Raw genomic sequence first — 27,045 nt, forward strand, 5'->3', positions numbered from 1 at the left:
GCTCTGGTTACTCACCTGCGCGCCGTGAGAGGTACCAGACCCGATACAACTTGGCAGCCTGCACAGCAAACACAGAAGAACTGCCTAATTTCTGCTGATAAACGATAAAAATCCTGAACCACCGGTGGCCAGAGTCGGCCTGCAACTTTGCATTTAAACTTGAGATTCTACGAAAAGCACACACGCTTCAGAGAACTGCATTTACCATGATGCTCAGGGGTATACCCGCTGGTGGGTGGAGCAATGTGCGACCTATGGACTTTCACTTAATATGGCTCCCTTGAGCCACACGAGCTGACGGGCTCTGGTTACGTACCTCCGCGCCGTGAGAGGTACCAGACCCGATAAAACTTGGCAGCCTGCACAGCAAACCCCGAAGAACTGCCTAAACTCTGCTGATGAAGGATAACAATCCTGAATTACCGGTGTCCAGAGTTGGCCTGCAACTTTGCATTTACACTTGAGATTCTACGAAAAGCACACACGCTAGAGAACTGCATTTACCATGATGCTCAGGGGTATACCCGCTGGTGGGTGGAGCAGTGTGCCACCTATGGACTTTCACTTAATATGGCTCCAATGAGCCAAACGAGCTGACGAGCTCTGGTTACGCACCTGTGTGCCGTGAGAGGTACCAGACCCGATAAAACTTGGCAGCCTGCACAGCAAACCCCGATGAACATCCTAAACTCCGCTGATGAAGGATAACAATCCTGAACACCGGTGTCTAGAGTTGGCCTGCAACTTTGCATTTACACTTGAGATTCTACGAAAAGCACACACGCTTCAGAGAACTGCATTTACCATGATGCTCAGGGGTATACCCGCTGGTGGGTGGAGCAGTGTGCCACCTATGGACTTTCACTTAATATGGCTCCAATGAGCCAAACGAGCTGACGAGCTCTGGTTACGCACCTGTGTGCCGTGAGAGGTACCAGACCCGATAAAACTTGGCAGCCTGCACAGCAAACCCCGATGAACAGCCTAAACTCCGCTGATGAAGGATAACAATCCTGAACACCGGTGTCTAGAGTTGGCCTGCAACTTTGCACTTACACTTGAGATTCTACGAAAAGCACACACACTTCAGAGAACTGCATTTACGATGATGCTCAGGGGTACACCCGCTGGTGGGTGGAGGAGTGTGCGACTTAAGGACTTTCACTTAATATGGCTCCCTTGAGCCACACAGGAGCTGACGAGCTCTGGTTACGGACCTGCGCACCGTGAGAGGTACCAGACCCGAAAAAACTTAGCAGCATGCACAGCAAACCGCGAAGAACTGCCTAAACTCTGCTGATGAAGGATTACAATCCTGAAACACCGGTGTCCAGAGTTGGCCTGCAACTTTGCATTTACACTTGAGATTCTCCGAAAAGCACACACGCTTCAGAGAACTGCATTTACCATGATGCTCAGGGGTATTCCCGCTGGTGGGTGGAGCAGTGTGCGACCTATGGACTTTCACTTAATATGGCTCCCTTGAGCCACACAAGCTGACGGGCTCTGGTTACGCACCTGCGCGCCGTGAGAGGTACCAGACCCGATAAACCTTGGCAGCCTGCACAGCAAACCCCGAAGAACTGCCTAAACTCTGCTGATGAAGAATAACAATCCTGAAACACCGGTGTCCAGAGTTGGCCTGCAACTTTGCATTTACACTTGAGATTCTACGAAAAGCACACACGCTTCAGAGAACTGCATTTACCATGATGCTCAGGGGTATACCCGCTGGTGGGTGGAGCAATGTGCAACCTTTGGACTTTCACTTAATGTGGCTCCCTTGAGCCACACGAGCTGACAAGCTCTTGTTACGCACCTGCGCTCCGTGAGAGGTACCAGACCCGATAAAACTTGGCAGCCTGCACAGCTAACCCCGAAGAACTGCCAAAACTTTGCTGGTGAAGGATAACAATCCTGAAACACCGGTGTCCAGAGTTGGCCTGCAACTTTGCATTTACAATTGAGATTCTACGAAAAGCACACACGCTTCAGAGAACTGCATTTACCATGATGCTCAGGGGTACACCCGCTGGTGGGTGGAGTAGTGTGCAACCTAAGGACTTTCACTTAATATGGCTCCCTTGAGCCACAGGAGCTGACGAGCTCTGGTTACTCACCTGCGCGCCGTGAGAGGTACCAGACCCGATAAAACTTGGCAGCCTGCACAGCAAACACAGAAGAACTGCCTAATTTCTGCTGATAAACGATAAAAATCCTGAACCACCGGTGGCCAGAGTCGGCCTGCAACTTTGCATTTAAACTTGAGATTCTACGAAAAGCACACACGCTTCAGAGAACTGCATTTACCATGATGCTCAGGGGTATACCCGCTGGTGGGTGGAGCAATGTGCGACCTATGGACTTTCACTTAATATGGCTCCCTTGAGCCACACGAGCTGACGGGCTCTGGTTACGTACCTCCGCGCCGTGAGAGGTACCAGACCCGATAAAACTTGGCAGCCTGCACAGCAAACCCCGAAGAACTGCCTAAACTCTGCTGATGAAGGATAACAATCCTGAATTACCGGTGTCCAGAGTTGGCCTGCAACTTTGCATTTACACTTGAGATTCTACGAAAAGCACACACGCTTCAGAGAACTGCATTTACCATGATGCTCAGGGGTATACCCGCTGGTGGGTGGAGCAGTGTGCCACCTATGGACTTTCACTTAATATGGCTCCAATGAGCCAAACGAGCTGACGAGTTCTGGTTACGCACCTGTGTGCCGTGAGAGGTACCAGACCCGATAAAACTTGGCAGCCTGCACAGCAAACCCCGACGAACAGCCTAAACTCCGCTGATGAAGGATAACAATCCTAAACACCGGTGTCTAGAGTTGGCCTGCAACTTTGCATTTACACTTGAGATTCTACGAAAAGCACACACACTTCAGAGAACTGCATTTACGATGATGCTCATGGGTACACCCGCTGGTAGGTGGAGGAGTGTGCGACTTAAGGACTTTCACTTAATATGGCTCCCTTGAGCCACACAGGAGCTGACGAGCTCTGGTTACGCACCTGCGCACCGTGAGAGGTACCAGACCCGAAAAAACTTAGCAGCATGCACAGCAAACCGCGAAGAACTGCCTAAACTCTGCTGATGAAGTATTACAATCCTGAAACACCGGTGTCCAGAGTTGGCCTGCAACTTTGCATTTACACTTGAGATTCTACGAAAAGCACACACGCTTCAGAGAACTGCATTTACCATGATGCTCAGGGGTATACCCGCTGGTGGGTGGAGCAGTGTGCCACCTATGGACTTTCACTTAATATGGCTCCAAAGAGCCAAACGAGCTGACGAGCTCTGGTTACGCACCTGCGTGCCGTGAGAGGTACCAGACCCGATAAAACTTGGCAGCCTGCACAGCAAACCCCGACGCACAGCCTAAACTCCGCTGATGAAGGATAACAATCCTGAAACACCGGTGTCTAGAGTTGGCCTGCAACTTTGCATTTACACTTGAGATTCTACGAAAAGCACACACGCTTCAGAGAACTGCATTTACCATGATGCTCAGGGTACACCCGCTGGTGGGTGGAGGAGTGTGCGACCTAAGGACTTTCACTTAATATGGCTCCGTTGAGCCACACAGGAGCTGACGAGCTCTGGTTACGCACCTGCGCACCGTGAGAGGTACCAGACCCGATAAAACTTGGCAGCCTGCACAGCAAACCCCGAAGAACTGCCTAAACTCTGCTGATGAAGGATAACAATCCTGAAACACCAGTGTCCAGAGTTGGCCTGCAACTTTGCATTTACATTTGAGATTCTACAAAAAGCACACACGCTTCAGAGAACTGCATTTACCATGATGCTCAGGAGTATACCCGCTGGTGGGTGGAGCAGTGTGCGACCTTTGGACTTTCACTTAATATGGCTCCCTTGAGCCACACGAGCTGACGAGCTCTGGTTACGCACCTGCGTGCTGTGAGAGGTACCAGACCCGATAAAACTTGGCAGCCTGCACAGCAAACCCCGAAGAACTGCCTAAACTCTGCTGATAAAGTATAACATTCCTGAAACACCGGTGTCCAGAGTTGGCCTGCAACTTTGCATTTACACTTGAGATTCTCCGAAAAGCACACACGCTTCAGAGAACTGCATTTACCATGATGCTCAGGGGTATTCCCGCTGGTGGGTGGAGCAGTGTGCGACCTATGGACTTTCACTTAATATGGCTCCCTTGAGCCACACGAGCAGACGAGCTCTGGTTACGCACCTGCGCGCCGTGAGAGGTACCAGACCCGATAAACCTTGGCAGCCTGCACAGCAAACCCCGAAGAACTGCCTAAACTCTGCTGATGAAGGATAACAATCCTGAAACACCGGTGTCCAGAGTTGGCCTGCAACTTTGCATTTACACTTGAGATTCTACGAAAAGCATACACGCTTCAGAGAACTGCATTTACCATGATGCTCAGGGGTATACCCGCTGGTGGGTGGAGCAGTGTGCCACCTATGGACTTTCACTTAATATGGCTCCATTGAGCCAAACGAGCTGATGAGCTCTGGTTACGCACCTGCGTGCTGTGAGAGGTACCAGACCCAATAAAACTTGGCAGCCTGCACGGCAAACCCCGACGAACAGCCTAAACTCCGCTGATGAAGGATAACAATCCTGAATCACCGGTGTCCAGAGTTGGCCTGCAACTTTGCATTTACAATTGAGATTCTACGAAAAGCAAACACGCTTCAGAGAACTGCATTTACCATGATGCTCAGGTGTACACCCGCTGGTGGGTGGAGTAGTGTGCGACCTAAGGACTTTCACTTAATATGGCTCCCTTGAGCCACAGGAGCTGACGAGCTCTGGTTACGCACCTGCGCGCCGTGAGAGGTACCAGACCCGATAAAACTTGGCAGCCTGCACAGCAAACCCCGAAGAACTGCCTAATTTCTGCTGATAAAGGATAAAAATCCTGAACCACCGGTGTCCAGAGTCGGCCTGCAACTTTGCATTTACACTTGAGATTCTACGAAAAGCACACACGCTTCAGAGAACTGAATTTACCATGATGCTCAGGGGTATACCCGCTGGTGGGTGGAGCAATGTGCGACCTATTGACTTTCACTTAATATAGCTCCCTTGAGCCACACAAGCTGACGAGCTCTGGTTACGCACCTCCGCACCGTGAGAGGTACCAGACCCGATAAAACTTGGCAGCCTGCACAGCAAACCCCGAAGAACTGCCTAAACTCTGCTGATGAAGGATAACAATCCTGAAACACCGGTGTCCAGAGTTGGCCTGCAACTTTGCATTTACACTTGAGATTCTACGAAAAGCACACACGCTTCAGAGAACTGCATTTACCATGATGCTCAGGGGTATACCCCCTGGTGGGTGGAGCAGTGTGCCACCTATGGACTTTCACTTAATATGGCTCCAATGAGCCAAACGAGCTGACGAGCTCTGGTTACGCACCTGCGTGCCATGAGAGGTACCAGACCCGATAAATCCTGGCAGCCTGCACAGAAAACCCCGAAGAACTGCCTAAACTCTGCTGATGAAGGATAACAATCCTGAAACACCGGTGTCCAGAGTTGGCCTGCAAAATTGCATTTACACTTGAGATTCTACGAAAAGCACACACGCTTCAGAGAACTGCATTTACCATGATGCTCAGGGGTACACCCGCTGGTGGGTGGAGGAGTGTGCGACCTAAGGACTTTCACTTAATATGGCTCCCTTGAGCCACACAGGAGCTGACGAGCTCTGGTTACGCACCTGCCCACCGTGAGAGGTACCAGACCCGATAAAACTTAGCAGCATGCACAGCAAACCCCAAAGAACTGCCTAAACTCTGCTGATGAAGGATAACAATCCTGAAACACCGGTGTCCAGAGTTGGCCCGCAACTTTGCATTTACACTTGAGATTCTACAAAAAGCACACACGCTTCAGAGAACTGCATTTACCATGATGCTCAGGAGTATACCCGCTGGTGGGTAGAGCAGTGTGTGACCTATGGACTTTCACTTAATATGGCTCCCTTGAGCCACACGAGCTGACGAGCTCTGGTCACGCACCTGCGCGCTGTGAGAGGTACCAGACCCGATAAAACTTGGCAGCCTGCACAGCAAACCCCGAAGAACTGCCTAAACTCTGCTGATAAAGTATAACATTCCTGAAACACCGGTGTCCAGAGTTGGCCTACAACTTTGCATTTACACTTGAGATTCTCCGAAAAGCACACACGCTTCAGAGAACTGCATTTACCATGATGCTCAGGGGTATTCCCGCTGGTGGGTGGAGTAGTGTGAGACCTATGGACTTTCACTTAATATGGGTCCCTTGAGCCACACGAGCTGACGAGCTCTGGTTACGCACCTGCGCGCCGTGAGAGGTACCAGACCCGATAAACTTTGGCAGCCTGCACAGCAAACCCCGAAGAACTGCCTAAACTCTGCTGATGAAGGATAACAATCCTGAAACACCGGTGTCCAGAGTTGGCCTGCAACTTTGCATTTACACTTGAGATTCTACAAAAAGCACACACGCTTCAGAGAACTGCATTTACCATGATGCTCAGGGGTTTACCCGCTGGTGGGTGGAGCAGTGTGCAACCTTTTGACTTTCACTTAATATGTCTCCCTTGAGCCACACGAGCTGACGAGCTCTCGTTACGCACCTGCGCTCCGTGAGAGGTACCAGACCCGATAAAACTTGGCAGCCTGCACAGCTAACCCCAAAAAACTGCCAAAACTCTGCTGATGAAGGATAACAATCCTGAAACACCGGTGTCCAGAGTTGGCCTGCAACTTTGCATTTACACTTGAATTTCTACGAAAAGCATACACACTTCAGAGAACCGCATTTACCATGATGCTCAGGGGTATACCCGCTGGTGGGTGGAGCAGTGTGCCACCTATGGACTTTCACTTAATATGGCTCCATTGAGCCAAACGAGCTGACGAGCTCTGGTTACGCACCTGCGCGCTGTGAGAGGTACCAGACCCGATAAAACTTGGCAGCCTGCACAGCAAACCCCGACGAACAGCCTAAACTCCGCTGATGAAGGATAACAATCCTGAATCACTGGTGTCCAGAGTTGGCTTGCAACTTTGCATTTACAATTGAGATTCTACAAAAAGCACACACGCTTCAGAGAACTCCATTTACCATGATGCTCAGGGGTACACCCGCTGGTGGGTGGAGTAGTGTGCGACCTAAGGACTTTCACTTAATATGGCTCCCTGGAGCCACAGGAGCGGACGAGCTCTGGTTACGCACCTGCGCGCCGTGAGAAGTACCAGACCCGATAAAACTTGGCAGCCTGCACAGCAAACCCCGAAGAACTGCCTAATTTCTGCTGATAAAGGATAAAAATCCTGAACCACCGGTGTCCAGAGTCAGCCTGCAACTTTGCATTTACACTTGAGATTCCACGAAAAGCACACACGCTTCAGAGAACTGCATTTACCATGATGCTCAGGGGTATACCCGCTGGTGGGTGGAGCAAAGTGCGACCTATGTTCTTTCACTTAATATGGCTCCCTTGAGCCACACGAGCTGACGAGCTCTGGTTACGCACCTCCGTGCCGTGAGAGGTACCATACCCGATAAAACTTGGCAGCCTGCACAGCAAACCCCGACGAACAGCCTAAACTCCGCTGATGAAGGATAACAATCCTGAAACACCAGTGTCTAGAGTTGGCCTGCAACTTTGCATTTACACTTGAGATTCTACGAAAAGCACACACGCTTCAGAGAACTGCATTTACCATGATGCTCAGGGGTACACCCGCTGGTGGGTGGAGGAGTGTGCAACCTAAGGACTTTCACTTAATATGGCTCCCTTGAGCCACACAGGAGCTGACGAGCTCTGGTTACACACCTGCGCACCGTGAGAGGTACCAGACCCGATAAAACTTAGCAGCATGCACAGCAAACCGCGAAGAACTGCCTAAACTCTGCTGATGAAGGATAACAATCCTGAAACACAGGTGTCTAGAGTTGGCCTGCAACTTCGCATTTACACTTGAGATTCTACGAAAAGCACACACGCTTCAGAGAACTGCATTTACCATGATGCTCAGGGGTACACCCGCTGGTGGGTGGAGGAGTGTGCGACCTAAGGACTTTCACTTAATATGGCTCCCTTGAGCCACACAGGAGCTGACGAGCTCTGGTTACGCACCTGCGCACCGTGAGAGGTACCAGACCCGATAAAACTTGGCAGCCTGCACAGCAAACCCCGAAGAACTGCCTAAACTCTGCTGATGAAGGATAACAATCCTGAAACACCGGTGTCCAGAGTTGGCCTGCAACTTTGCATTTACACTTGAGATTCTACAAAAAGCACACACGCTTCAGAGAACTGCATTTACCATGATGCTCAGGAGTATACACGCTGGTGGGTGGAGCAGTGTGCGACCCATGGACTTTCACTTAATATGGCTCCCTTGAGCCACATGAGCTGAGGAGCTCTGGTTACGCACCTGCGCGCTTTGAGAGGTACCAGACCCGATAAAACTTGGCAGCCTGCACAGCAAACCCCGAAGAACTGCCTAAACTCTGCTAATAAAGTATAACATTCCTGAAACACCGGTGTCCAGAGTTGGCCTGCAACTTTGCATTTACAATTGAGATTCTACGAAAAGTACACACGCTTCAGAGAACTGCATTTACCATGATGCTCAGGGGTACACCCGCTGGTGGGTTAGTGTGCGGCCTAAGGACTTTCACTTAATATGGCTCCCTTGAGCCACACGAGCTGACAAGCTCTGGTTACGCATCTGCGCGCCGTGAGAGGTACCAGACCCGATAAACCTTGGCAGCCTGCACAGCAAACCCCAAAGAACTGCCTAAACTCTGCTGATGAAGGATAACAATCCTGAAACACCGGTGTCCAGAGTTGGCCTGCAACTTTGCATTTACACTTGAGATTCTACGAAAAGCACACACGCTTCAGAGAACTGTATTTACCATGATGCTCAGGGGTTTACCCGCTGGTGGGTGGAGCAGTGTGCAACCTTTGGACTTTCACTTAATATGGCTGCCTTGTGTCACACGAGCTGACGAGCTCTCGTTACGCACCTGCGCTCCGTGAGAGGTACCAGACCCGATAAAACTTGGCAGCCTGCACAGCTAATCCCGAAGAACTGCCAAAACTCTGCTGATGAAGGATAACAATCCTGAAACACCGGTGTCCAGAGTTGGCCTGCAACTTTGCATTTACACTTGAGATTCTACAAAAAGCATACACGCTTCAGAGAACTGCATTTACCATGATGCTCAGGGGTACACCCGCTGGTGGGTGGAGTAGTGTGCGACCTAAGGACTTTCACTTAATATGGCTCCATTGAGCCAAACGTGCTGACGAGCTCTGGTTACGCACCTGCGCGCTGTGAGAGGTACCAGACCCGATAAAACTTGGCAGCCTGCACAGCAAACCCCGACGAACAGCCTAAACTCCGCTGATGAAGGATAAAAATCCTGAACCACCGGTGTCCAGAGTCGGCCTGCAACTTTGCATTTACAATTGAGATTCTACAAAAAGCACACACGCTTCAGAGAACTGCATTTACCATGATGCTCAGGGGTACACCCGCTGGTGGGTGGAGTAGTGTGCGACCTAAGGACTTTCACTTAATATGGCTCCCTTGAGCCACAGGAGCTGACGAGCTCTGGTTACGCACCTGTGCGCCGTGAGAGGTACCAAACCCGATAAAACGTGGCAGCCTGCACAGCAAACCCCGAAGAACTGCCTAATTTCTGCTGATAAAGGATAAAAATCCTGAACCACCGGTGTCCAGAGTCGGCCTGCAACTTTGCACTTACACTTGAGATTCTACGAAGAGCACACATGCTTCAGAGGACTGCATTTACCATGATGCTCAGGGGTATACCCGCTGGTGGGTGGAGCAATGTGCGACCTATGGACTTTCACTTAATATGGCTCCCTTGAGCCACACGAGCTGACGAGCTCTGGTTACGCACCTCCGCGCCGTGAGAGGTACCAGACCCGATAAAACTTGGCAGCCCGCACAGCAAACCCCGACGAACAGCCTAAACTCCGCTGATGAAGGATAACAATCCTGAAACACCGGTGTCTAGAGTTGGCCTGCAACTTTGCATTTACACTTGAGATTCTACGAAAAGCACACACGCTTCAGAGAACTGCATTTAGCATGATGCTCAGGGGTTTACCCGCTGGTGGGTGGAGCAGTGTGCAACCTTTGGACTTTCACTTAATATGGCTCCCTTGAGCCACACGAGCTGACTAGCTCTCGTTACGCACCTGCGCTCCGTGAGAGGTACCAGACCCGATAAAACTTGGCAGCCTGCACAGCTAACCCCGAAGAACTGCCAAAACTCTGCTGCTGAAGGATAACAATCCTGAAACACCGGTGTCCAGAGTTGGCCTGTAACTTTGCATTTACACTTGAGATTCTACGAAAAGCATACACGCTTCAGAGAACTGCATTTACCATGATGCTCAGGGTTATACCCGCTGGCGGGTGGAGCAGTGTGCCACCTATGGACTTTCACTTAATATGGCTCCATTGAGCCAAACGAGCTGACGAGCTCTGGTTACGCACCTGCGCGCTGTGAGAGGTACCAGACCCGATAAAACTTGGCAGCCTGCACAGCAAACCCCGACGAACAGCCTAAACTCCGCTGATGAAGGATAACAATCCTGAATCACTGGTGTCCAGAGTTGGCCTGCAACTTTGCATTTACAATTGAGATTCTACAAAAAGCACACACGCTTCAGAGAACTGCATTTACCATGATGCTCAGGGGTACACCCGCTGGTGGGTGGAGTAGTGTGCGACCTAAGGACTTTCACTTAATATGGCTCCCTTGAGCCACAGGAGCTGACGAGCTCTGGTTACGCACCTGCGCGCCGTGAGAGGTACCAGACCCGATAAAACTTGGCAGCCTGCACAGCAAACCCCGAAGAACTGCCTAATTTCTGCTGATAAAAGATAAAAATCCTGAACCACCGGTGTCCAGAGTCGGCCTGCAACTTTGCACTTACACTTGAGATTCTACGAAGAGCACACACGCTTCAGAGGACTGCATTTACCATGATGCTCAGGGGTATACCCATGGTGGGTGGAGCAATGTGCGACCTATGGACTTTCACTTAATATGGCTCCCTTGAGCCACACGAGCTGACGAGCTCTGGTTACGCACCTCCGCGCCGTGAGAGGTACCAGACCCGATAAAACTTGGCAGCCTGCACAGCAAACCCCGACGAACAGCCTAAACTCCGCTGATGAAGGATAACAATCCTGAAACACCGTTGTCTAGAGTTGGCCTGCAACTTTGCATTTACACTTGAGATTCTACGAAAAGCACACACGCTTCAGAGAACTGCATTTACCATGATGCTCAGGGGTACACCCGCTGGTGGGTTAGTGTGCGACCTAAGGACTTTCACTTAATATGGCTCCCTTGAGCCACACGAGCTGACAAGCTCTGGTTACGCATCTGCGCGCCGTGAGAGGTACCAGACCCGATAAACCTTGGCAGCCTGCACAGCAAACCCCAAAGAACTGCCTAAACTCTGCTGATGAAGGATAACAATCCTGAAACACCGGTGTCCAGAGTTGGCCTGCAACTTTGCATTTACACTTGAGATTCTACGAAAAGCACACACGCTTCAGAGAACTGTATTTACCATGATGCTCAGGGGTTTACCCGCTGGTGGGTGGAGCAGTGTGCAACCTTTGGACTTTCACTTAATATGGCTCCCTTGAGCCACACGAGCTGACGAGCTCTCGTTACGCACCTGCGCTCCGTGAGAGGTACCAGACCCGATAAAACTTGGCAGCCTGCACAGCTAACCCCGAAGAACTGCCAAAACTCTGCTGATGAAGGATAACAATCCTGAAACACCGGTGTCCAGAGTTGGCCTGCAACTTTGCATTTACACTTGAGATTCTACGAAAAGCATACACGCTTCAGAGAACTGCATTTACCATGATGCTCAGGGGTATACCCGCTGGTGGGTGGAGCAGTGTGCCACCTATGGACTTTCACTTAATATGGCTCCATTGAGCCAAACGTGCTGACGAGCTCTGGTTACGCACCTGCGCGCTGTGAGAGGTACCAGACCCGATAAAACTTGGCAGCCTGCACAGCAAACCCCGACGAACAGCCTAAACTCCGCTGATGAAGGATAAAAATCCTGAATCACTGGTGTCCAGAGTTGGCCTGCAACTTTGCATTTACAATTGAGATTCTACAAAAAGCACACACGCTTCAGAGAACTGCATTTACCATGATGCTCAGGGGTACACCCGCTGGTGGGTGGAGTAGTGTGCGACCTAAGGACTTTCACTTAATATGGCTCCCTTGAGCCACAGGAGCTGACGAGCTCTGGTTACGCACCTGCGCGCCGTGAGAGGTACCAAACCCGATAAAACGTGGCAGCCTGCACAGCAAACCCCGAAGAACTGCCTAATTTCTGCTGATAAAGGATAAAAATCCTGAACCACCGGTGTCCAGAGTCGGCCTGCAACTTTGCACTTACACTTGAGATTCTACGAAGAGCACACACGCTTCAGAGGACTGCATTTACCATGATGCTCAGGGGTATACCCGCTGGTGGGTGGAGCAATGTGCGACCTATGGACTTTCACTTAATATGGCTCCCTTGAGCCACACGAGCTGACGAGCTCTGGTTACGCACCTCCGCGCCGTGAGAGGTACCAGACCCGATAAAACTTGGCAGCCCGCACAGCAAACCCCGACGAACAGCCTAAACTCCGCTGATGAAGGATAACAATCCTGAAACACCGGTGTCTAGAGTTGGCCTGCAACTTTGCATTTACACTTGAGATTCTACGAAAAGCACACACGCTTCAGAGAACTGCATTTAGCATGATGCTCAGGGGTTTACCCGCTGGTGGGTGGAGCAGTGTGCAACCTTTGGACTTTCACTTAATATGGCTCCCTTGAGCCACACGAGCTGACGAGCTCTCGTTACGCACCTGCGCTCCGTGAGAGGTACCAGACCCGATAAAACTTGGCAGCCTGCACAGCTAACCCCGAAGAACTGCCAAAACTCTGCTGCTGAAGGATAACAATCCTGAAACACCGGTGTCCAGAGTTGGCCTGTAACTTTGCATTTACACTTGAGATTCTACGAAAAGCATACACGCTTCAGAGAACTGCATTTACCATGATGCTCAGGGTTATACCCGCTGGCGGGTGGAGCAGTGTGCCACCTATGGACTTTCACTTAATATGGCTCCATTGAGCCAAACGAGCTGACGAGCTCTGGTTACGCACCTGCGCGCTGTGAGAGGTACCAGACCCGATAAAACTTGGCAGCCTGCACAGCAAACCCCGACGAACAGCCTAAACTCCGCTGATGAAGGATAACAATCCTGAATCACTGGTGTCCAGAGTTGGCCTGCAACTTTGCATTTACAATTGAGATTCTACAAAAAGCACACACGCTTCAGAGAACTGCATTTACCATGATGCTCAGGGGTACACCCGCTGGTGGGTGGAGTAGTGTGCGACCTAAGGACTTTCACTTAATATGGCTCCCTTGAGCCACAGGAGCTGACGAGCTCTGGTTACGCACCTGCGCGCCGTGAGAGGTACCAGACCCGATAAAACTTGGCAGCCTGCACAGCAAACCCCGAAGAACTGCCTAATTTCTGCTGATAAAAGATAACAATCCTGAACCACCGGTGTCCAGAGTCGGCCTGCAACTTTGCACTTACACTTGAGATTCTACGAAGAGCACACACGCTTCAGAGGACTGCATTTACCATGATGCTCAGGGGTATACCCATGGTGGGTGGAGCAATGTGCGACCTATGGACTTTCACTTAATATGGCTCCCTTGAGCCACACGAGCTGACGAGCTCTGGTTACGCACCTCCGCGCCGTGAGAGGTACCAGACCCGATAAAACTTGGCAGCCTGCACAGCAAACCCCGACGAACAGCCTAAACTCCGCTGATGAAGGATAACAATCCTGAAACACCGTTGTCTAGAGTTGGCCTGCAACTTTGCATTTACACTTGAGATTCTACGAAAAGCACACACGCTTCAGAGAACTGCATTTACCAGGATGCTCAGGGGTACACCCGCTGGTGGGTGGAGGAGTGTGCGACCTAAGGACTTTGACTTAATATGGCTCCCTTGAGCCACACAGGAGCTGACGAGCTCTGGTTACGCACCTGCGCACCGTGAGAGGTACCAGACCCGATAAATCTTGGCAGCCTGCACAGCAAACCCCGAAGAACTGCCTAAACTCTGCTGATGAAGGATAACAATCCTGAAAAACCGGTGTCCAGAGTTGGCCTGCAACATTGCATTTACACTTGAGATTCTAGGAAAAGCACACACGCTTCAGAGAACTGCATTTACCATGATGCTCAAGGGTACACCCGCTGGTGGGTGGAGGAGTGTGCGACCTAAGGACTTTCACTTAATATGGCTCCCTTGAGCCACACAGGAGCTGACGAGCTCTGGTTACGCACCTGCGCACCGTGAGAGGTACCAGACCCAATAAAACTTAGAAGCATGCACAGCAAACCCCGAAGACCTGCCTAAACTCTGCTGATGAAGGATAACAATCCTGAAACACCGGTGTCCAGAGTTGGCCTGCAACTTTGCATTTACACTTGAGATTCTACGAAAAGCATAAACGCTTCAGAGAACTGCATTTACCATGATGCTCAGGGGTATACCCGCTGGTGGGTGGAGCAGTGTGCCACCTATGGACTTTCACTTAATATGGCTCCATTGAGCCAAACGAGCTGACGAGCTCTGGTTACGCACCTGCGCACTGTGAGAGGTACCAGACCCGATAAAACTTGGCAGCCTGCACAGCAAACCCCGACGAACAGCCGAAACTCCGCTGATGAAGGATAACAATCCTGAATCACCGGTGTCCAGAGTTGGCCTGCAACTTTGCATTTACAATTGAGATTCTACGAAAAGCACACACGCTTCAGAGAACTGCATTTACCATGATGCTCAGGGGTACACCCGCTGGTGGGTGGAGTCGTGTGCGACCTAAGGACTTTCACTTAATATGGCTCCCTTGAGCCACAGGAGCTGACGAGCTCTGGTTACGCACCTGCGCGCCGTGAGAGGTACCAGACCCGATAAAACTTGGCAGCCTGCACAGCAAACCCCGAAGAACTGCCTAATTTCTGCTGATAAAGGATAAAAATCCTGAACTACCGGTGTCCAGAGTCGGCCTGCAACTTTGCATTTACACTTGAGATTCTACGAAAAGCACACACGCTTCAGAGAACTGCATTTACCATGATGCTCAGGGGTATACCCGCTGGTGGGTGGAGCAGTGTGGGACCTATGGACTTTCACTTAATTTGGCTCCCTTGAGCCACACGAGCTGAGGAGCTCTGGTTAAGCACCTGCGCACTGTGAGAGGTACCAGACGCGAAAAACCTTGGCAGCCTGCACAGCAAACCCCGAAGACCTGCCTAAACTCTGCTGATGAAGCATAACAATCCTGAAACACCAGTGTCCAGAGTTGGCCTGCAACTTTGCATTTAAACTTAACATTCTACGAAAAGCACACACGCTTCAGAGAACTGCATTCACCATGATGTTCAGGGGTATACCCGTTGGTGGGTGGAGCAGTGTGCGACCTATGGACTTTCACTTAATATGGCTCCCTTTAGCCACACGAGCTGATGAGCTCTGGTTACGCACCTGCGCGCCGTGAGAGGTACCAGACCGGATAAAACTTGGCAGCCTGCACAGCAAACCCCGAAGATCTGCCTAAACTCTGCTGATGAAGGATATCAATCCTGAAACACCGGTGTCCCGAGTTGGCCTGCAACTTTGCATTTACACTTGAGATTCTCCGAAAAGCACACACGCTTCAGAGAACTGCATTTACCATGATGCTCAGGGGTAAACCCGCTAGTAGGTGGAGCAGTGTGCGACCTATAGACTTTCACTTAATATGGCTCCCTTGAGCCACCCGAGCTGACGAGCTCTGGTTACGCACCTGCGCGCCGTGTGAGGTACCAGACCCGATAAAACTTGGCAGCCTGCTCAGCAAACCCCGAAGAACTGCCTAAACTCTGCTGATGAAGGATAACAATCCTGAAACACCGGTGTCCAGAGTTGGCCTGCAACTTTGCATTTACACTTGAGATTCTACAAAAAGCACAGACGCTTCAGAGAACTGCATTTACCATGATGCTCAGGGGTATTCCCGCTGGTGGGTGGAGCAGTGTGCGACCTATGGACTTTCACTTAATATGGCTCCCTTGAGCCACACGAGCTGACGAGCTCTGGTTACGCACCTGCGTGCCGTGAGAGGTACCAGACCCAATAAACCTTGGCAGCCTGCACAGCAAACCCCGAAGAACTGCCTAAACTCTGCTGATGAAGGATAACAATCCTGAAACACCGGTCTCCAGAGTTGGCCTGCAACTTTGCATTTACACTTGAGATTCTACGAAAAGAACACACGCTTCAGAGAACTGCATTTACCATGATGCTCAGGGGTACACCAGCTGGTGGGTGGAGCAGTGTGCGACCTAAGGACTTTCACTTAATATGGCTCCCTTTAGCCACACGAGCTGACGAGCTCTGGTTACGCACCTGTGCGCCGTGAGAGGTACCAGACCGGATAAAACTTGGCAGCCTGCACAGCAAACCCCGAAGATCTGCCTAAACTCTGCTGATGAAGGATATCAATCATGAAACACCGGTGTCCCGAGTTGGCCTGCAACTTTGCATTTACACTTGAGATTCTCCGAAAAGCACACACACTTCAGAGAACTGCATTTACCACGATGCTCAGGGGTAAACCCGCTAGTAGGTGGAGCAGTGTGCGACCTATAGACTTTCACTTAATATGGCTCCCTTGAGCCACACGAGCTGACGAGCTCTGGTTACGCACCTGCGCGCCGTGAGAGGTACCAGACCCGATAAAACTTGGCAGCCTGCTCAGCAAACCCCGAAGAACTGCCTAAACTCTGCTGATGAAGGATAACAATCCTGAAACACCGGTGTCCAGAGTTGGCCTGCAACTTTGCATTTACACTTGAGATTCTACAAAAAGCACAGACGCTTCAGAGAACTGCATTTACCATGATGCTCAGGGGTACACCCGCTGGTGGGTGGAGCAGTGTGCGACCTAAGGACTTTCACTTAATATGGCTCCCTTGAGCCACAGGAGCTGAAGAGCTCTGGTTACGCACCTGCGTGCCGTGAGAGGTACCAGACCCAATAAACCTTGGCAGCCTGCACAGCAAACCCCGAAGATCTGCCTAAACTCTGCTGATGAAGGATATCAATCCTGAAACACTGGTGTCCCGAGTTGGCCTGCAACTTTGCATTTACACTTGAGATTCTCCGAAAAGCACACACGCTTCAGAGAACTGCATTTACCATGATGCTCAGGGGTAAACCCGCTAGTAGGTGGAGCAGTGTGCGACCTATAGACTTTCACTTAATATGGCTCCCTTGAGCCACCCGAGCTGACGAGCTCTGGTTACGCACCTGCGCGCCGTGAGAGGTACCAGACCCGATAAAACTTGGCAGCCTGCTCAGCAAACCCCGAAGAACTGCCTAAACTCTGCTGATGTAGGATAACAATCCTGAAACACCGGTGTCCAGAGTTGGCCTGCAACTTTGCATTTACACTTGAGATTCTACAAAAAGCACAGACGCTTCAGAGAACTGCATTTACCATGATGCTCAGGGGTATTCCCGCTGGTGGGTGGAGCAGTGTGCGACCTATGGACTTTCACTTAATATGGCTCCCTTGAGCCACACGAGCTGACGAGCTCTGGTTACGCACCTGCGTGCCATGAGAGGTACCAGACCCAATAAACCTTGGCAGCCTGCACAGCAAACCCCGAAGAACTGCCTAAACTCTGCTGATGAAGGATAACAATCCTGAAACACCGGTCTCCAGAGTTGGCCTGCAACTTTGCATTTACACTTGAGATTCTACAAAAAGAACACACGCTTCAGAGAACTGCATTTACCATGATGCTCAGGGGTACACCAGCTGGTGGGTGGAGCAGTGTGCGACCTAAGGACTTTCACTTAATATGGCTCCCTTGAGCAACAGGAGCTGACGAGCTCTGGTTACGCACCTGCGCGCCGTGAGAGGTACCAGACCCGATAAAACTTGGCAGCCTGCACAGCAAACCCCGAAGAACTGCCTAATTTCTGCTGATAAAAGATAAAAATCCTGAACTACCGGTGTCCAGAGTCGGCCTGCAACTTTGCATTTACACTTGAGATTCTACGAAAAGCACACATGCTTCAGAGAACTGCATATACCATGATGCTCAGGGGTATACCCGCTGGTGGGTGGAGCAGTGTGCGACCTATGGACATTCACTTAATTTGGCTCCCTTGAGCCACACGAGCTGACGAGCTCTGGTTAAGCACCTGCGCACCGTGAGAGGTACCAGACGCGATAAACCTTGGCAGCCTGCACAGCAAACCCCGAAGACCTGCCTAAACGCTGCTGATGAAGGATAACAATCCTGAAACACCGGTGTCCAGAGTTGGCCTGCAACTTTGCATTTACACTTAAGATTCTACGAAAAGCACACACGCTTCAGAGAACTGCATTTACCATGATGTTCAGGGGTATACCCGCTGGTGGGTGGAGCAGTGTGCGACCTATGGACTTTCACTTAATATGGCTCCCTTTAGCCACACGAGCTGACGAGCTCTGGTTACGCACCTGCGCGCCGTGAGAGGTACCAGACCGGATAAAACTTGGCAGCCTGCACAGCAAACCCCGAAGATCTGCCTAAACTCTGCTGATGAAGGATATCAATCTTGAAACACGGTGTCCCGAGTTGGCCTGCAACTTTGCATTTACACTTGAGATTCTCCGAAAAGCACACACACTTCAGAGAACTGCATTTACCATGATGCTCAGGGGTAAACCCGCTAGTAGGTGGAGCAGTGTGCGACCTATAGACTTTCACTTAATATGGCTCCCTTGAGCCACACGAGCTGACGAGCTCTGGTTACGCACCTGCGCGCCGTGAGAGGTACCAGACCCGATAAAACTTGGCAGCCTGCTCAGCAAACCCCGAAGAACTGCCTAAACTCTGCTGATGAAGGATAACAATCCTGAAACACCGGTGTCCAGAGTTGGCCTGCAACTTTGCATTTACACTTGAGATTCTACAAAAAGCACAGACGCTTCAGAGAACTGCATTTACCATGATGCTCAGGGGTACACCCGCTGGTGGGTGGAGCAGTGTGCGACCTAAGGACTTTCACTTAATATGGCTCCCTTGAGCCACAGGAGCTGAAGAGCTCTGGTTACGCACCTGCGTGCCGTGAGAGGTACCAGACCCAATAAACCTTGGCAGCCTGCACAGCAAACCCCGAAGATCTGCCTAAACTCTGCTGATGAAGGATATCAATCCTGAAACACTGGTGTCCCGAGTTGGCCTGCAACTTTGCATTTACACTTGAGATTCTCCGAAAAGCACACACGCTTCAGAGAACTGCATTTACCATGATGCTCAGGGGTAAACCCGCTAGTAGGTGGAGCAGTGTGCGACCTATAGACTTTCACTTAATATGGCTCCCTTGAGCCACCCGAGCTGACGAGCTCTGGTTACGCACCTGCGCGCCGTGAGAGGTACCAGACCCAATAAAACTTGGCAGCCTGCTCAGCAAACCCCGAAGAACTGCCTAAACTCTGCTGATGTAGGATAACAATCCTGAAACACCGGTGTCCAGAGTTGGCCTGCAACTTTGCATTTACACTTGAGATTCTACAAAAAGCACAGACGCTTCAGAGAACTGCATTTACCATGATGCTCAGGGGTATTCCCACTGGTGGGTGGAGCAGTGTGCGACCTATGGACTTTCACTTAATATGGCTCCCTTGAGCCACACGAGCTGACGAGCTCTGGTTACGCACCTGCGTGCCATGAGAGGTACCAGACCCAATAAACCTTGGCAGCCTGCACAGCAAACCCCGAAGAACTGCCTAAACTCTGCTGATGAAGGATAACAATCCTGAAACACCGGTCTCCAGAGTTGGCCTGCAACTTTGCATTTACACTTGAGATTCTACGAAAAGAACACACGCTTCAGAGAACTGGATTTACCATGATGCTCAGGGGTACACCAGCTGGTGGGTGGAGCAGTGTGCGACCTAAGGACTTTCACTTAATATGACTCCCTTGAGCAACAGGAGCTGACGAGCTCTGGTTACGCACCTGCGCGCCGTGAGAGGTACCAGACCCGATAAAACTTGGCAGCCTGCACAGCAAACCCCGAAGAACTGCCTAATTTCTGCTGATAAAAGATAAAAATCCTGAACTACCGGTGTCCAGAGTCGGCCTGCAACTTTGCATTTATTCTTGAGATTCTACGAAAAGCACACATGCTTCAGAGAACTGCATATACCATGATGCTCAGGGGTATACCCGCTGGTGGGTGGAGCAGTGTGCGACCTATGGACATTCACTTAATTTGGCTCCCTTGAGCCACACGAGATGACGAGCTCTGGTTAAGCACCTGCGCACCGTGAGAATTACCAGACGCGATAAACCTTGGCAGCCTGCACAGCAAACCCCGAAGACCTGCCTAAACGCTGCTGATGAAGGATAACAATCCTGAAACACCGGTGTCCAGAGTTGGCCTGCAACTTTGCATTTACACTTAAGATTCTACGAAAAGCACACACGCTTCAGAGAACTGCATTTACCATGATGTTCAGGGCTATACCCGCTGGTGGGTGGAGCAGTGTGCGACCTATGGACTTTCACTTAATATGGCTCCCTTTAGCCACACGAGCTGACAAGCTCTGGTTACGCACCGGTGCGCCGTGAGAGGTACCAGACCCGATAAAACTTGGCAGCCTGCTCAGCAAACCCCGAAGAACTGCCTAAACTCTGCTGATGAAGGATATCAATCCTGAAACACTGGTGTCCCGAGTTGGCCTGCAACTTTGCATTTACACTTGAGATTCTCCGAAAAGCACACACGCTTCAGAGAACTGCATTTACCATGATGCTCAGGGGTAAACCCGCTAGTAGGTGGAGCAGTGTGCGACCTATAGACTTTCACTTAATATGGCTCCCTTGAGCCACCCGAGCTGACGAGCTCTGGTTACGCACCTGCGCGCCGTGAGAGGTACCAGACCCGATAAAACTTGGCAGCCTGCTCAGCAAACCCCGAAGAACTGCCTAAACTCTGCTGATGTAGGATAACAATCCTGAAACACCGGTGTCCAGAGTTGGCCTGCAACTTTGCATTTACACTTGAGATTCTACAAAAAGCACAGACGCTTCAGAGAACTGCATTTACCATGATGCTCAGGGGTATTCCCACTGGTGGGTGGAGCAGTGTGCGACCTATGGACTTTCACTTAATATGGCTCCCTTGAGCCACACGAGCTGACGAGCTCTGGTTACGCACCTGCGTGCCATGAGAGGTACCAGACCCAATAAACCTTGGCAGCCTGCACAGCAAACCCCGAAGAACTGCCTAAACTCTGCTGATGAAGGATAACAATCCTGAAACACCGGTCTCCAGAGTTGGCCTGCAACTTTGCATTTACACTTGAGATTCTACGAAAAGAACACACGCTTCAGAGAACTGGATTTACCATGATGCTCAGGGGTACACCAGCTGGTGGGTGGAGCAGTGTGCGACCTAAGGACTTTCACTTAATATGACTCCCTTGAGCAACAGGAGCTGACGAGCTCTGGTTACGCACCTGCGCGCCGTGAGAGGTACCAGACCCGATAAAACTTGGCAGCCTGCACAGCAAACCCCGAAGAACTGCCTAATTTCTGCTGATAAAAGATAAAAATCCTGAACTACCGGTGTCCAGAGTCGGCCTGCAACTTTGCATTTATTCTTGAGATTCTACGAAAAGCACACATGCTTCAGAGAACTGCATATACCATGATGCTCAGGGGTATACCCGCTGGTGGGTGGAGCAGTGTGCGACCTATGGACATTCACTTAATTTGGCTCCCTTGAGCCACACGAGATGACGAGCTCTGGTTAAGCACCTGCGCACCGTGAGAATTACCAGACGCGATAAACCTTGGCAGCCTGCACAGCAAACCCCGAAGACCTGCCTAAACGCTGCTGATGAAGGATAACAATCCTGAAACACCGGTGTCCAGAGTTGGCCTGCAACTTTGCATTTACACTTAAGATTCTACGAAAAGCACACACGCTTCAGAGAACTGCATTTACCATGATGTTCAGGGCTATACCCGCTGGTGGGTGGAGCAGTGTGCGACCTATGGACTTTCACTTAATATGGCTCCCTTTAGCCACACGAGCTGACAAGCTCTGGTTACGCACCGGTGCGCCGTGAGAGGTACCAGACCCGATAAAACTTGGCAGCCTGCTCAGCAAACCCCGAAGAACTGCCTAAACTCTGCTGATGAAGGATAACAATCCTGAAACACCGGTGTCCAGAGTTGGCCTGCAACTTTGCATTTACACTTGAGATTCTACAAAAAGCACAGACGCTTCAGAGAACTGCATTTACCATGATGCTCAGGGGTACACCCACTGGTGGGTGGAGCAGTGTGCGACCTAAGGACTTTCACTTAATATGGCTCCCTTGAGCCACAGGAGCTGAAGAGCTCTGGTTACGCACCTGTGCACCGTGAGAGGTACTAGACCCAATAAAACTTGGCAGCCTGCACAGCAAACCCTGAAGAACTGCCTAATTTCTGCTGATGATGGATAACAATCCTGAAACACCGGTGTCCAGAGTTGGCCTGCAACTTTGCATTTACACTTGAGATTCTCCGAAAAGCACACACGCTTCAGAGAACTGTATTTACCATGATGCTCAGGGGTATACCCGCTGGTGGGTGGAGCAGTGTGCAACCTTTGGACTTTCACTTAATATGGCTCCCTTGAGCCACACGAGCTGACGAGCTCTCGTTACGCACCTGCGCGCCGTGAGAGGTACCAGACCCGATAAAACTTGGCAGCCTGCACAGCAAACCCCGACGAACAGCCTAAACTCCGCTGATGAAGGATAACAATCCTGAAACACCGGTGTCTAGAGTTGGCCTTCAACTTTGCATTGACACTTGAGATTTTACGAAAAGCACACACGCTTCAGAGAACTGCTTTTACCATGATGCTCAGGGGTACACCCGCTGGTGGGTGGAGCAGTACCGACCTAAGGACTTTCACTTAATATGGCTCCCTTGAACCACAGGAGCTGACGAGCTCTGGTTACGCACCTGCGCACCGTGAGAGGTACCAGACCGGATGAAACTTGGCAGCCTGCACAGCAAACTTCGAAGATCTGCCTAATTTCTGCTGATAAAGGATAACAATCCTGAACCACCGGTGTCCAGAGTTTGCCTGCAACTTTGCATTTACACTTGAGATTCTCCGAAAAGCACACACGCTTCAGAGAACTGCGTTTACCATGATGCTCAGGGGTATTCCCGCTGGTGGGTGGAGCAGTGTGCGACCTATGGACTTTCACTTCATATGGCTCCCTTGAGCCACACGAGCTGACGAGCTCTGGTTATGCACCTGCGCGCCGTGAGAGGTACCAGACCCGATAAACCTTGGCAGCCTGCACAGCAAACCCCGACGAACAGCCTAAACTCCGCTGATGAAGGATAACAATCCTGAAACACCGGTGTCTAGAGTTTGCCTGCAACTTTGCATTTACACTTGAGATTCTACGAAAAGCACAAACGCTTCAGAGAACTGCATTTAGCATGATGCTCAGGGGTTTACCCGCTGGTGGGTGGAGCAGTGTGCAACCTTTGGACTTTCACTTAATATGGCTCCCTTGAGCCACACAAGCTGACGAGCTCTCGTTACGCACCTGCGCTCCGTGAGAGGTACCAGACCCGATAAAACTTGGCAGCCTGCACAGCTAACCCCGAAGAACTGCCAAAACTCTGCTGATGAAGGATAACAATCCTGAAACACCGGTGTCCAGAGTTGGCCTGTAACTTTGCATTTACACTTGAGATTCTACGAAAAGCATACACGCTTCAGAGAACTGCATTTACCATGATGCTCAGGGTTATACCCGCTGGCGGGTGGAGCAGTGTGCCACCTATGGACTTTCACTTAATATGGCTCCATTGAGCCAAACGAGCTGACGAGCTCTGGTTACGCACCTGCGCGCTGTGAGAGGTACCAGACCCGATAAAACTTGGCAGCCTGCACAGCAAACCCCGACGAACAGCCTAAACTCCGCTGATGAAGGATAACAATCCTGAATCACTGGTGTCCAGAGTTGGCCTGCAACTTTGCATTTACAATTGAGATTCTACAAAAAGCACACACGCTTCAGAGAACTGCATTTACCATGATGCTCAGGGGTACACCCGCTGGTGGGTGGAGTAGTGTGCGACCTAAGGACTTTCACTTAATATGGCTCCCTTGAGCCACAGGAGCTGACGAGCTCTGGTTACACACCTGCGCGCCGTGAGAGGTACCAGACCCGATAAAACTTGGCAGCCTGCACAGCAAACCCCGAAGAACTGCCTAATTTCTGCTGATAAAAGATAAAAATACTGAACCACCGGTGTCCAGAGTCGGCCTGCAACTTTGCACTTACACTTGAGATTCTACGAAGAGCACACACGCTTCAGAGGACTGCATTTACCATGATGCTCAGGGGTATACCCGCTGGTGGGTGGAGCAATGTGCAACCTATGGACTTTCACTTAATATGGCTCCCTTGAGCCACACGAGCTGACGAGCTCTGGTTACGCACCTCCGCGCCGTGAGAGGTTCCAGACCCGCTAAAACTTGGCAGCCTGCACAGCAAACCCCGACGAACAGCCTAAACTCCGCTGATGAAGGATAACAATCCTGAAACACCGGTGTCTAGAGTTGGCCTGCAACTTTGCATTTACACTTGAGATTCTACGAAAAGCACACACGCTTCAGAGAACTGCATTTACCATGATGCTCAGGGGTACACCCGCTGGTGGGTGGAGGAGTGTGCAACCTAAGGACTTTGACTTAATATGGCTCCCTTGAGCCACACAGGAGCTGAGGAGCTCTGGTTACGCACCTGCGCACCGTGAGAGGTACCAGACCCGATAAATCTAGGCAGCCTGCACAGCAAACCCCGAAGAACTGCCTAAACTCTGCTGATGAAGGATAACAATCCTGAAAAACCGGTGTCCAGAGTTGGCCTGCAACATTGCATTTACACTTGAGACTCTACGAAAAGCACACACGCTTCAGAGAACTGCATTTACCATGATGCTCAGGGGTACACCCGCTGGTGGGTGGAGGAGTGTGCGACCTAAGGACTTTCACTTAATATGGCTCCCTTGAGCCACACAGGAGCTGACGAGCTCTGGTTACGCACCTGCGCACCGTGAGAGGTACCAGACCCAATAAAACTTAGCAGCATGCACAGCAAACCCCGAAGACCTGCCTAAACTCTGCTGATGAAGGATAACGATCCTGAAACACCGGTGTCCAGAGTTGGCCTGCAACTTTGCATTTACACTTGAGATTCTACGAAAAGCATACACGCTTCAGAGAACTGCATTTACCATGATGCTCAGGGGTATACCCGCTGGTGGGTGGAGCAGTGTGCCACCTATGGACTTTCACTTAATATGGCTCCATTGAGCCAAACGAGCTGACGAGCTCTGGTTACGCACCTGCGCGCTGTGAGAGGTACCAGACCCGATAAAACTTGGCAGCCTGCACAGCAAACCCCGACGAACAGCCGAAACTCCGCTGATGAAGGATAACAATCCTGAATAACCGGTGTCCAGAGTTGGCCTGCAACTTTGCATTTACAATTGAGATTCTACGAAAAGCACACACGCTTCAGAGAACTGCATTTACCATGATGCTCAGGGGTACACCCGCTGGTGGGTGGAGTAGTGTGCGACCTAAGGACTTTCACTTAATTTGGCTCCCTTGAGCCACACGAGCTGAGGAGCTCTGGTTAAGCACCTGTGCACCGTGAGAGGTACCAGACGCGAAAAACCTTGGCAGCCTGCACAGCAAACCCCGAAGACCTGCCTAAACTCTGCTGATGAAGGATAACAATCCTGAAACACCAGTGTCCAGAGTTGGCCTGCAACTTTGCATTTACACTTAAGATTCTACGAAAAGCACACACGCTTAAGAGAACTGCATTTACCATGATGTTCAGGGGTATACCCGTTGGTGGGTGGAGCAGTGTGCGACCTATGGACTTTCACTTAATATGGCTCCCTTTAGCCCCACGAGCTGACGAGCTCTGGTTACGCACCTGCGCACCGTGAGAGGTACCAGACCGGATGAAACTTGGCAGCCTGCACAGCAAACCCCGAAGATCTGCCTAATTTCTGCTGATAAAGGATAACAATCCTGAACCACCGGTGTCCAGAGTTTGCCTGCAACTTTGCATTTACACTTGAGATTCTCCGAAAAGCACACACGCTTCAGAGAACTGCGTTTACCATGATGCTCAGGGGTATTCCCGCTGGTGGGTGGAGCAGTGTGCGACCTATGGACTTTCACTTAATATGGCTCCCTTGAGCCACACGAGCTGACGAGCTCTGGTTACGCACCTGCGCGCCGTGAGAGGTACCAGACCCGATAAACCTTGGCAGCCTGCACAGCAAACCCCGACGAACAGCCTAAACTCCGCTGATGAAGGATAACAATCCTGAAACACCGGTGTCTAGAGTTTGCCTGCAACTTTGCATTTACACTTGAGATTCTACGAAAAGCACAAACGCTTCAGAGAACTGCATTTAGCATGATGCTCAGGGGTTTACCCGCTGGTGGGTGGAGCAGTGTGCAACCTTTGGACTTTCACTTAATATGGCTCCCTTGAGCCACACGAGCTGACGAGCTCTCGTTACGCTCCTGCGCTCCGTGAGAGGTACCAGACCCGATAAAACTTGGCAGCCTGCACAGCTAACCCCGAAGAACTGCCAAAACTCTGCTGATGAAGGATAACAATCCTGAAACACCGGTGTCCAGAGTTGGCCTGTAACTTTGCATTTACACTTGAGATTCTACGAAAAGCATACACGCTTCAGAGAACTGCATTTACCATGATGCTCAGGGTTATACCCGCTGGCGGGTGGAGCAGTGTGCCACCT

Source organism: Lissotriton vulgaris, chromosome 5, assembly GCF_964263255.1.
Source record: "Lissotriton vulgaris chromosome 5, aLisVul1.2, whole genome shotgun sequence".
In the NCBI taxonomy this organism is placed as follows: Eukaryota; Metazoa; Chordata; class Amphibia; order Caudata; family Salamandridae; genus Lissotriton; species Lissotriton vulgaris.